Source organism: Pongo pygmaeus, chromosome 2 (assembly GCF_028885625.2).
Source record: "Pongo pygmaeus isolate AG05252 chromosome 2, NHGRI_mPonPyg2-v2.0_pri, whole genome shotgun sequence".
Lineage (NCBI taxonomy): Eukaryota > Metazoa > Chordata > Mammalia > Primates > Hominidae > Pongo > Pongo pygmaeus.
In genome coordinates, this window is record NC_085930.1 from 158,153,194 (window position 1) to 158,165,398 (window position 12,205).

The following is a 12,205-nucleotide window of genomic DNA, read 5'->3' on the forward strand; positions in this document are numbered from 1 at the left end:
TAAAAATACTAATACCCAGGCGTTGCTCCAGATCAAATGAGTCAGAATTTCAGCAAGTGGGGCTTGGTCATCTGTATATTTTTTTTTAAGTGCCTGGGTAATTCTAACTGGCAGTTCTAATCTAACTCTAAGTGAGATTCAAATGGTGAGTCTAACCTAACTCTAATTGAGTAGCATTCTCTAGGGCAGTAGTTCTCAGCCTTGGCAGTACTTTGAGATTCATGGGCTCTATTAAAAACTTACTGATGTCTAGGTCGCACCTCATATATCCTGAGGTAACTGATTAGGGGTTTGGCCTAGGCTTTGGGAATTTTGAAAGCTATTGGGTGATGTTTTTAACGCAGACCTTATTTTATTTTATTTGGTTTTATTTTTCCAAATATACAATTGGTTCTACCTGTTCCTGCATCTTCACCAGAAGCTGGAGCACCTCCGCACTAGGTGTTTCTGGTGTAAATTATTTGAGCTCTGTGCACTGAAACTAGTTTGATAAGTCTGTTACTAAATGGCTCCTGAAAGGCTGCCCTGGACAGACAACTTTTAATCTTCAGTCTCTCAGAGACCTCAGTTGGGGTTATAAGCTTACTGCTGGGACTTTCTTACTGAGTTTGTCATATGTAGCTTTGTCAAACAAGACTAGGTTATTGAGCTTGTCCCAAACTTTGCCTTTGGACTGCTGCTTCTTTCTGTCCTTGCTACCAGATTTGTTCATTGGGTCTCTGTCTTTCTTGTCTGACTTTCCAGTGTCTTTCTTCTTCTTGTCGTCCTTGGGCAGCATCGCAATGCCCAGGGGGCAGCAGCAACCACTTTAACCTCACTAAGATGTCAGACAAAAAGCTATTTAGTTTTAAGATCACTTTTAAGTTCACAGCAACATTGAACTGAAAGTAAAGAGGGGTCAGCTCACATATACCTTCTTTCCCCACCCCCAACCCTGCAGCCACCTCCATACACACAAAGTCTCCCTCACTTCCAACATCCTGCATCGGAGCAGTAAATTAGTTGTGATTGATGAACTTCCACTGACACATCATTATCACTAAAAGTCCACAGTGTACATTAGAGTTCACTTGCTGTTGTACATTCTATCAACTTGGACAAATGAATAATGACATATATTCACCATTATAATATCATACAGAGTAGTTTCACTCTCTTTAAATTCCTTTATGCTCCACCTATTCCTCCCTCCCTCCTCACTAACACTTGGTAACCACTGATCTAGTTACTGTCTCCATAGTGTTGCCTTTTCCGTGGCATTTATAGTTGGAATGATACCACATGTAGTATTTTCAGATTGGCTTCTTTCACTTCATAATATACATTTAAGGTTTCTCCATGTCTTTTCATCACAGATCATTTCTTTTTAGTGCTAGATAATATCCCACAGTCCAGAAGTCCAGATGTACCACAGTTTATTTATTCATTCACCTACTGAAGGACGTCTTGGTTGCTTCCAAGTGTTTTGGCAACTATAAATAAAGCTGCTATAAGCAGCCTTGCATAGATTTTAGTGTGAACATAAGATTTCTACTTATTTGGGTAAATACTAAGGAGTGTAATTATTGGATTGTATGGTAAGAGTATATTTAGTTTTGTAAAAAACTGTCAAACTGTCTTCCAAAACTGCATTCCCATCAGCAACGGATGAGAGCTCTTCTTACTCCACATCCTCACCTGTATTTGGTGTTGTCAATGTTAAGGACCTTGACCATTCTAATAGGATTATAATGGTATCTTGTTTTAATTTGAAATCTCTAATGATCTCTGATGTTGAGCATCTTTTAATATGCCTATTTGTCTTCTGTGTATATTTTTTGATGATGTGTCTGGTCAGGTCTTTCACCCATTTTTTAATCAGGTTGTTTGTTTTCTTATGTTGAGTTTTGAGACTTCTTCGTATATTTTGCATAACGGTCCTTTAACAGATATGTATTTTGCAAATATTCTCTTCCAATCTGTTATTTGTCTTCTGATTCCTTTTGATAGTGTCTTTTGTAGAGCAGAAGATTTTTATTTTAGTGAAGTCCAACTTGTCAATTATTTCTTTTATAGATTGTGCCTTGGGTGTTATATCTTAGAAAGTCATCTCCATAGGTCATCTATGCTTTCTACAATGTTATCTTCTGGGAGTTTTATAATTTTACATTTCACATTTAGGTCAATGATCCATTTTGAGTTAATTTTTGTGAAAGGTATAAGTTCTGTGTCTGGATTCTTTTTTCTGGCATGTGACGTTCAGTTGTTTCAACATCGTTTATTGAAAAAAAACTGTCTTTTCTCTGTTATATTGACTTTGCTCCTTTGTCAAAGATCAGTTGACTATATTTATTTGGGTCGATTTCTGGGCTCTATTCTGTTTCATTGATCTATTTTTCTATTCTTTCACCAATACCATATTGTCATGATGACTGTAGCTTTTATAGTAAGTCTTGAAGTCAGACAGTTTCAGTGCTGTAATGCTGCTCTTCTGCAACATCATGTTGGCTACTGCGGATCTTTTGCCTCTCCATATAAACTTTAAAATCAGTCTTGACACCCATAAAATGACTTGCTGGGATTGCATCAAACTAAAAAGCTTCTGCACAGCAAAGGAAACAATTGACAAAATGAGAAGGCAACCTATGAAATGGGAGAAAATATTTGCAAATCATATATCTGATAAGTGGTTAATGTCCACAAAATATAGGGAACTTAATAGCAACAAACAAACAAACAAACAAACAAACCCAAATAGACATGTTTCCAAAGAAGACATGCAAGTGGCCAGCAGGTTTATGAAAAGGTGCTCAGCATCACTAATCATCAGGAAAACGCAAATCAAGACCACAATGCCATATCACCTCACACCTGTTAGGATGACTATTATAAAAAAGACAAGAGATAGCAAACATTGTCAAGGGTGTGGAGAAAAGGGAACCATTGCACACTGTTGGTGGGAATGCCTTTAACATTAGTACAGCCATTATGGAAAACAGTATGAAGCTTCCTCAAAAAAATAAAACTAGAACTAATATATAATCTAGCAATCTCAATTCTGGGTTTAATACATTCAAAGGAAATGAAATCAGTACCTTGATGAGATATCTATACTTCCATGTTAATTTCAGTATTAAGTGTCCATTGACAGATGAATAAAGAAAATATATATGTGAAATATTTTAAGTCATAAAAAAAAATTCTTCAACTTTCAACAACATGGGTGAACTTGGAGGACATTGTGCTAAGTGAAATAAGCCAGATATAGAAAGAAAAAAATACTGCAGGATCTCACTTATATGTAAAATCTTAAAAAGTTGAACTTATAGAAGCAGAGGATAGAATGATGGTTGTCAGGGGCCTGATGGTGGGGAAAATCAGATGTTGGCAAAAGATACAGACTTTCTGATATAAGATAAGTAAATTCTGAGGATCTAATGTACAGCATGGTGCTTACAGTTTATAACACTGTATTGTATACTTGAAATTTGCTAAGAGGGTAGATTGTAAGTGTTCTCACTACACACATACACACACACACACACACACGCACAGAAATGGTAACTATGGGGAGTGATGAATGTGTTAATTAACTTAATTGTGGTAATCAATTCACAGTGTATATGTATATCAAATCATCACATTCTACATCTTGAATATATAAAATTTTTATTTATTCAGTTATACTTCAATAAAGCTGAGAAGAAGAATCCCAAAGTCCTATGAGGAAGGGGAAAATGGGGCAAGAACTAAGGAGGCAATTGTATAACAGAACCACAGTTCTAATTTTTTGTGGCCAAAATAGTCATACCTGACACATAACTTTATAGTTTATGATGAATTTTCATATGGGATCTAATTGAACCATCCCAATCTTGGTATTCAGGTAGAGGTAATATTATAATCTCTATTTTACAGATTAGGAAACTGAGGCTCAGAGAGAAAACGTGACTTGTCCAAGATCAGCAACCATGACCCAAACAAAAGGTTCTTGAGTGAAGCCCAGCACCCTTTCTGTTTCTTCAGTTATTCAAATCGTATGGTTGCTCAGCTACTTAAAGCTAATTTCTATGTACTTCACAGTTGTTATTTAATTCCCTGTGACATTAAGAACACAGTTGTCATTTAATTCTCTGTGACATTAAAGAGAGAATAATTTCCAAAGAAAAAAATTAATATTCACAAAGCCAAATGGGGAAAAAAAACGCCTACTTCTGGTCTACAGGAACTGTTTAGTTTGCTGTACCTTCAAACCTGTTTCTGAGTGTTGCCAGTGGAAGAGCGGAAGATGGGGAGCCATGGAAAGGGTGGTGGTTAAGGAGGACCCAGGGAGCCTCTGCAGCCTTCCTCATTCTTTTTCTCTGTACCTGAGCCCAGTTCTCCCACCTGGCATGGCTCTACAACCATGAAACCCTGATGCCCTCACATGCATAAGGAGCTCTGACAATGTGGATGTGGATATTTCTCTCACTCTGCAAAATGAGACTCACGATGGCCTGCAGTGTGATGCTTCTTTGGGCCAAAAAAAAAAAAAAACACCCGATTGCTTTCAGGTTGCCTGACTCACAGGGCACCTTGATGCTCTGGCCAGGGACACTGAAGACTGAATCACCTAGTTTGCCTTTGCAGAAACTGTTTACTAACATGTCATTTCATTTCTGTCTTTTTCCAACCTTAAGCTTTGTGTGCCCCTCATCCACAGCATGTCCTTGCCCCTGATACCTCTACTCCCATGCATAAAAGGATGCGTAGGCAAATGTACATGGAAGTCTCTTTTCAACCTGTGCAGGGGATTGTAGGTGACATATACTATTGCCCACACCTATGTACAAGGATACCCTATGATAAGCATCATTGGGATTAAGAAATATTGAGTGGTATTTCTATCTCTGAAATTCTGTTGTCTCTCCCACTTAGAGAAGACTCTTACAAGTCAGCTACAATAGGACTTTTTTTCTCCAAATTTGTGACATTGGAAATCAGGACTCCCCTTACAAACCCAGGTAGATGATTTGTTTAAAGGACACATAGTATTTTCCTAGAGAATTGGAGCAAGAACAGCAGGGTAGAAGCCCTGCAGATCTGTTTGAGTGCAGAAGACATGGACAAAGCATATCCGTGTTCCCATCCTTTGAACAGGCAGCAGCTAATAACGTAATGAATTTTCTTCTCTCATCCTAAGCTTTTGGTTGTCGTTGAAGTACTCTTCTGAATTCCACCTATTGTCATTTAATGAGAGTTTGCTATGTTTCCAGCTCAGTGCTTTTTGTTACATCTGCTATTTGTTCTCTTTCCAAAGCTGTAGCCCCACGGTCTTATAGTTAAGTAATTCAGATGTTTTGAGTTAAATAGGTTTTTACAACAAGACTTTTCAGAACTAGTGGAAGGTCCCTGTGTGTAGTGAATCTTTGGGAAGATTTATTTGGTATATATTATTTCCCAGATTTTTTCAACGGCATCTCATAAGACGTGTTTAGTTCAGAAGATGCTACTAAGGTCTCAGAGACTGCTCTCTCTTTCTCTGTTATGAGTTGAGTTGTGTCTTCTTAAAAAAGACATGTTGTCCATACACTTCAGAATGTGACCTTTTTTGGAAATACAGGCTTTACAGAGGTAATCAAGTTAAAATGAAGTCATTAGAGTAAGCCTTAATCCAACATGACTGGTGTCCTTATAAAAAGGAGGAAATTTGGACAGAGAGGCAGACATGAGGGATGACAATGTGAGGAGACACAGGGAGAAGATGACCATCTACAAGCCAAGGAATGTCTGACATTTCCTGAAGCTAGGAGAGAGGTCTGTAACAGATCCTTTCCCAGTGCCTTCAGAGGGAGCATGAGCCTGCTGACACCTCGATTTCAGACTTCCGGCCTCCAGAAACATGAGACAATATATTTCTGTTTTTCTAAGCTACCTACCAGTTTGTCGGACTTTCTTTTGGCAGCCCTAGGAAACTCATATGTTCTTTTAGCTGGGTGGTGGGTAAATCAGGCTGTTTCTCCCCTCTTTACTTCTTTATTTTAAAAAATATATTGGAAAACTTCTATCATAAGTATAAAATTAACAAAAATACCCATTTATCTCCTTTTCCATTGTAATAGAAGTATCCATTTTTATCTAGGCAAATAGCCAGCTACATTAGAAACAAACTTTTTCCGCAAAAGACCACAGAATAAATATTTTAGGTTTTGTGCGACATGTAGTCTCTGTCAACTGTTCAGTTCTGCCATTATAGGGGAAAAGCAACCATACACGACATGTAAACAAATCAGTGTTGCTGTATTCCCATAAAATTCCATTGACAAAGCAGGCAGCAGACCAGATTTGTCCCATGGGCCATAGTTTGCTGACCCCAGATTACTGAGCACCTACTATACACCAGGCACTATTTTAGAAGTTGGCAATGCAATAGTGAGCAACATAGTCAAGGTCTCTGCTCTCATAGATCCTGGAAAATCTTGTTCACAGCTGTGTCCTTAGCACCTTGTGCAGTGCATGACATACAATGAGCAATCCATAAATACTGAATCAGTGAGTGACTGGAAGTCCCCCAGGCAGGGAGAGATGAGCCAAAATTGAGAGTGCTAGGCTAGAGGAAAACTCTGGGAACCCTGGGATGCTAACTAATGCAAAACAAAAGAAGCTTCACTAACAGTTTGATTCCTTGACAACAAACAAACAAACAAAAATCAGTGAGTTCTCATATGCATCAAATGCACCAAAAGACTTGTTCAAAAATGATCACAGCAACATATTTCCTCAGATCCCTGAAAACAACTAAGATCCCTGAAAACAACTCAAATGTCCATCAATAGAATGATGGATATTATTCTACCCCATTGCAACATTTCACACACAAGTTTTGCGTTTTATTTTTTTTTATTTATTTATTTTTCATGTCAATGAATTCAAAGGAATCACACATAGGTTTTTGTGTAGAAACAACCTGTACAGAAATGCTCTACATTTCTGTAAGAGGTGCTTTTTCAAGATATCTATGTTCACTAGTTGTAGCCTACAACTAGAAGGCTCTGTGTCAAACATTCCACTTGCTACTAATTCCTACCACACCCCTCTTTGTTCCCAGAACGTTGTACCCCACATGTACCCCAGAACTTAAAGTATAACAAAAAAAAAATAAAAAATAAAAATAATAATGAAAAAACTTAAAAAAAGAAAAAATGAAAAGAAAAAGAAAAGGAATGGCGAGAGGAGATAATTTTGCTTTGTACACAATCTTAGTGGGAAAGTTTCTAGTTCCTCACCTTTAAGTATTATGTCAGCTGCTTTTTCATAGATGTTCTTCATCAAGTTGAGGAAGTTCTTCTCTATTTCCAGCTTGCTGGGAGTTTTTATCGTTAATGAGTGTTGAATTTTGTCAAATACTTTTTCTATATCTAGTGATATAATCATGTGATTTTTCCTCTATAGCCTGTTGGTGTGATGGATTACATTACTCAATTTTCAAATGTTGAACCAGACTTTGAGAGCTGAAATAAATACTATTTGGTCATGGTGTTAAAAAAAAAAAAGAACAGAAACCCAAAGACAGGAAGCCTTCAGTAAAGATTATGATATGATTGTTTAAGACTGGGGGAAACAGCAAGGCAGGACTTTGAGGTAGGGGGTTCAAAAGCTCTTGAGATATAAACTGTTGATGTTTTCTATTGAGGAGATGGTGGATCTTTCAGAGATCCCAATAATAAAGTCATTTGCTTAGGAAAGAGTCTCCTGGAATAGTAAAACTCTGTTCAAGAACAGTATGGAATAATAAAATCATGAGAATGTTAACAGTAAGCTGTGGAGCAGTTTACGGTTTCGGTTCTCCTTGCCCAAGTTATGTGAGCCTTAGTGGAGGAGGGAGTAGATGGTTTGGGTTCTTAATATTTGTGGGATTCTTTCATGTATTGAATATACGACAATTTATTATATGGATATCATCTATCATCTGAGATAGGAGTGGCCATTTCAATTGGCCCTTAGTCTTGCACACGAATCAAGGATATCTGTACACATGTAACAAAGAGGGGTGTGGTGAGAATTAGTAGCTAGTGGAATGCTTGACACAGAGCTTTCTAGTTGCAGGCTGCAACGACTGAACACAGGTACTTGAAATGGCACCTCTTGGGGAACTGTATTATTGCTCCTATAGGAAAATCTGTGTGTGAAATGTTCATAAGAGATCTACTGTCTCTGTCTCAAGGAGTTAGCTACATTAGCTGAGATGACATCCAGAATTATTGTGTCCTCAAAATTGGGGAGCAGGGAGGGAGGAGAGATTGTTTTGATTCTATTTATTTATTTATTTAAGATGGATTCTCGCTCTGTTACCCAGGCTGGACTGCAGTGGTGCCATCTTGGCTCTCTGTAACCTCGACCTCCTGGGTATAAGCGATTCTCCTGTCTCAGCCTTCCCAGTAGCTGAGATTATAGGCATGCACCACCATGCCCGGCTAATTTTTGTATTTTTAGTAGAGATGGTGCTTCGCTCTGTTGGCCAGGCTTGTCTTGAACTCTTGACTTCAGGTGATCTGCCCGTCTTGGCCTTCCAAAGTGCTGGGATTACAGGCCTGAGCCACAGCACCCGGCCTTGATTCTCATTATTAACAAGATTCATCCACGTTGTCTCATGCAGCAGTAGTTTGTTTTTTTTAATTGCTATATATTAGGAAAGTGTGTGTGTGTGTGTGTGTGTGTGTGTAAGAGAGAGGGAGAGAGAAAGACAGAAAAAGAGAGAGAGAGAAATGAGAGCAAATAATTGATTCTAGGAAGCAACATGAAATCTAGCTCCAGAAAAACCTAGTAGACTTCTTTAACTACAATAATTAAAATATGTGTCTAAATTGGCCAGGACTTGCATACACAAACTACTTAATGTTAAGAGAAGGAGGGCCGGGTAGGGTGGCTCACACCTGTAATCCCAGCACTTTGGGAGGCCAAGGTGGGAGGATCACGACGTCAGGAGTTCGAGACCAGCCTGGCCAACATGATGAAACCCTGTCTCTACTAAAAATACAAAAAGTAGCCAGGCATGGTGGTGTGAGCCTGTAATCCCAGCCACTCCGGAGGCTGAGACAGGAGAATCGCTTGAACTCAGGAGGCAGAGGTTGCAGTGAGCTGAGAAAATTAAAATAAGGAAAATCCAAGCTGTAGTACACAAAGCCCTGATAAAAAGCCAATGTTCAAAGTAAAGGTATGCCATTTCATTTTAAAATACAGAAAACAGATACATGGTTGATATTTGTAAAAATCTTACTTAGTGGCTAGTCTAAGTAGAAACTGTGCACTTAACATTTCCCAAACACACAATTGAAATTATGGGCTCCCCATTATATTTTTAGCCTATGGTTACTGCCAGCCTCACCTGGCCCATCCCTTCACCTAATTGCAGGCATAATTATTCCCTCGTATTTACTGTAGGATGACTCCTCTGTCCAAGCACAAGAACAATGGTTTTCTTATATACTTGGGGAGTTTCCCTTAGACTGCGGGCTGCTCCCTGAATTATTTTAGGACTGAATCTTTCTTCTCATCTCATTTTTGATTTATTTCTAAAAGTAATATGTGCTTATGGTAGAAATTTCAGAAAGTATAGATAAGCGAAATGAATCAAGACAAAAATCACATTGAATCTGAGTGAAATTCCTTTTCAGTAATATATTTAAATGGTATTTATAATATACATATACCTAGTAGAGAGAGACATAGAACCCTTCTTTTCTATATTTTTGAAACTTTCTCTTTCATGTAATGTTGTGCGGTTCATACATTTACCCTGATTTAACAGCCACTGACTACATTTATCAAACCAATTCCTTGTTATCACAGATTTAGGCTCTTGTCATTTTTCCTGGTGTTACAAACAATACTCCCATAATTATTACTGGAAACTGAACTATTGTGAACATCCTTGATGATTTTCTTAAAATAAATTTCTACAAGTAAAAATACTTGGCTAAAGGATGTGTAGGCTTTATATATTGTTGACACAAATCACCAAATGGCTTTTCTGAAAAGTTGCATCAAATCCCACACCTGTTCTCACCATGGGTAAGCGTCAGAGAAAACAATAAAAAAGATCTCACACACATACAAGAAACTCATACTGTGGTAAAGGTAACATTCTATCAACTGTCTGAGATGTCAATGCATGAGATTTCCTTTATGTAGGAATGTATTTGTAAATTTGGTAACTATGGCAAATTGACACTCAGAGGCCATGTGTACTATTCAAGTGATTCAGATTCTACAGTAATTTTTATTGTTTTAATGTTGTCAGATAAGAATGAGCTGTTTTAGTACAACCCCTGAGGGAGTTTCCAGCCAAACTGAAAGGCCTAGAATATTACAAACCAGGAGCGTAGGCTATAAACAGAACTTAAGGAGGGTGTAAGGTAATTTGTGTAAGCTATTTCCTTTGGATGATGACAATGTCTACTATTAAAGGATTCACAAACAAGAGGAAATGTTGAGTCACTCAAACTTAGGCTCTAGGACAGGGATGACTGAGGCTCTCAGGGGCCTGTCAAAGTCCTCATTAAGTGGGTGGAGTATCTGAGTGCCAGTGTAGGATAGGAGGAAGACTCTAGCCCCTGGGCCCTGGTGGCAGAGCAGGTAGATGAGGCAGAGGAGAGGAGCAGGGAAAACACAGTGTTCATGTTACACCGACTTGGATTCAAATCAGTGTTTTTTTTTTTTTGCTACAGTTTTTTTCATTTGCTAAAGATGTGGCCTTGGACACATTACTTAACCTCACTGAGCTTTGAGTCTGTAAAATAGAGAGAAGTAATACCTTCTAGGGCTGCTGAGAGATTTCAGTGGAATATTATGTGTAAAACTAATTACAATAAGTGACATACTGAAGGGACTCAAAAATGGTTGCTCTTATTATGATAATTGTTGATAATGATTATTGCCATGTCCTTTGAGGATAGATTTAAGAAAAAATGATGCTTATGACTGATTGTTATGCCTTTTATCTTGGATCCTGTATTGCAGGGGTTTTTAATCTGGTGTCTAAGAATTCCCAAAAGACCCCATGGATAAATAACTGGGGCAGTGTTAAACTTAGATGGGAAAAAAGTGTCATTTTTTTACTAACTTATAACAAAAATTTAATATTTCCTTTAATTATGACTATGCAACAAACCAAAGTAGCATCAGTATTACTGATCTTACTTTGATCTACAATAAAAATTTGCACATGTTTTCATATCACATTAAATTTGCTGCAGGTATCTCCAAATATCATTTAATTGAAATTTTATTTCAAAAGTATGATAGTTAGGGGGCTGGGGGGCAAGGGGAGGGAGGGCAAATACCTAATGCGTGTGGTTGATGATGGGTTGATGAGTGCAGCAAACCACCATGGCACATGTACACCTATGTAACAAACCTGCACGTTCCGCACTTGTATCCCAGAACTTAAAGAAAGTAAAAAATAATAAAAATAAAAATAAATAAATAATAAAAGTGCTTAGCATATTGGCTAACTCTGCTCAGTGAAAAAAAAAAGTAGGATAGTTCTTAGACCCACTCATTAGAAGGCTGTTATGACACACGTTATTGCTGTCTGTCCACAGGTGTTGAAGTGACAGAGCTGGCTGTCAAGACAACTACACTATACGTTTAAAAAAACATTTTCATAAAATATTCTAGTGTATTGGTTTTCTTCACAATTCTATGCATTTTGTGTATTTATGAACATTATTCTTCAAAGGTGTCTGTAGGTTTCACCAGCCTGCCAGAGAGACTGTGGTAGAGAATACGCTGAAACCTTCAGTCAGGAGCGGCCCACCGCAGGGCAGCTTGCCCATAGGAGAAGCTCTGCTGTCTAATAGCTGGTTATGCTTCTTTATAAATTTGCTTGTCTGTTGTCCCGACCAATGAACACCAAAAACGGAACACTTCTATAGAAAATTCCCGATAAGTCCGGGAATCCCGTCACTTGAAAGAGCCTAACCCTGTACAGCAAGGAGAAAAATGCCTGTTACCCTTCCAGGGAAGCTGATACTTGCAGCACCTGGTAGAAAGGACCACTGCCTAACTGGGGTGATGATCCCACAGGTACAGCAATGGCAATTTACAGACAGCAGAGAAAGAAGAGGAGAAAGAGGATGAGACAGTAGGATAAAGAAAAAAAGACAGGAAGCCGTTAGCAACAGGGGCCACATAACTTGCAAACTGGGAAGAAAAAAGAGAAGTTTTAAGGACAATGAAACTAAAC

At 38.2% G+C, this 12,205-nt stretch overlaps 1 pseudogene; it reads right to left on the reverse strand.

Annotated features, from left to right (window-relative positions):
• Nucleotides 1–347: 347 nt before the first annotated feature.
• Nucleotides 348–778, reverse strand: LOC129032938 (small ribosomal subunit protein eS25-like; annotated as a pseudogene).
• Between the last annotated feature and the right edge of the window lie 11,427 nt (nucleotides 779–12,205).